General features: G+C 46.5%; 1 non-coding gene across 1 annotated transcript; it reads left to right on the forward strand.

The window, feature by feature from the left end:
- The first annotated feature begins 1,298 nt into the window (after positions 1 to 1,298).
- Trnat-cgu (transfer RNA threonine (anticodon CGU)) lies at positions 1,299 to 1,372 on the forward strand. Its single transcript has one exon. It is a non-coding gene; the product is annotated as a tRNA-Thr (tRNA).

Raw genomic sequence — 1,372 nt, forward strand, 5'->3', positions numbered from 1 at the left:
AGTGAACCTTTCCTTCCTTAATTTGCTCTGTCAGCTATCTTGAGAAAAGTACTTTCTTTACCACTGACAAAATACCTGGCTCAAGTCAAAATGGGAAAACTATATTTTGGCTCATGGTTCAAGGAGTATAGTCCATTTTGGCATAGTAATTTGGGTGGCTGTTTCCGTCGTGAAGGGAAGGTGAAACTGACTGCTCACATCTGAGCCACTGACGAGAAAAGGGATGCCTTTCTCCTTTCCCCCTTTTCACAAAAATCTTTAACCTCAGCCTAGGGGATGGTGCTACCTCCTTTGAGGTGAGTCTTCTTTCCTTAGTTAACCCTCTCTGAAAAATGCCCCTCTCTAAAAACACAGAGGTCCTTAACCCAGACAAGCCGGCAATTAAAATGAACTATCTCGGATGGAGTAGGAGCTGCTAAATTATTCACATACAAAAGAATAAAATTAGATCCCACACCACCCCTAAAAACGAATTAAAAAGGAGTCATGGACCTACCTGCATGCAAGTTGGAGCTGATCTGAAGTTACACCTAAACTTGTACATAGATATGATAAAATAATACACATTTTGTACAAGGGCTTGAGCGTCCTCGGATTTTGGTACAGGTGGGGTTTGGAAACCAACTCCTCTGTAAAACACCCCAGAACTGAGTTTAGCTTCTCCAAGAAAGGGTCCGCGTGAGAGCATCTCAGAGCAACCATCAAAATGAGGAAAGCAGAGCGGGGGAAGGAGCAGTTTGGGGACTTCTGACGCCTCTTTCCTAAGAGCGGGAGGACAGCCGTTAACTCTGAGGTTTGCGTCTTAGAAGCATGGAGCGAGTGCCGGGAGGACGCTCCCTCTCTGCAACTTTCTGCAGTCTGTTTGAAGATAAAGCGTTGCGTTTTATTTATTTATTTATTTTTTCAGTACTCAAGAGTGCTGTTTTCTATCCCGCCGGGAATAACACTGGTTTTGCTAAAACTCCTGACTGGTAGGTCTTGAGACTAGCGCTTGATGAGCATCCAAGCACAGGGCGATTGATTCTGCGTGACCACAACTGGAAACTGGCCCAGCCTCACTCGGAGCGACAATCTCGCGGACTCGCCTCGGGTGCCTGGCTTCCCCGCTTTCGGGAACTCTGTCCGAGCAGGATACGAGTAATCGACTATGTTCAAGTGTTTTGTTGTCCTGAAGGGAGCGCTTTTGTTTTGACCAGTGTTTATGTATCCAAACGGCACAGGAACGGTAACTCCAGTTAGCACAGCTTTTCACCTAATGTACTCCGATTTGAGAAAAAATAAGAGAGGGCCCTCCAGGTGGCTCCGTGGCTTAGTTGGCTAAAGCGCCTGTCTCGTAAACAGGAGATCCTGGGTTCGAATCCCAGTGGGGCCT

Source organism: Psammomys obesus, unplaced genomic scaffold, assembly GCF_907164565.1.
Source record: "Psammomys obesus unplaced genomic scaffold, mPsaObe1.curated_primary_1811, whole genome shotgun sequence".
NCBI classification, from domain to species: domain Eukaryota; kingdom Metazoa; phylum Chordata; class Mammalia; order Rodentia; family Muridae; genus Psammomys; species Psammomys obesus.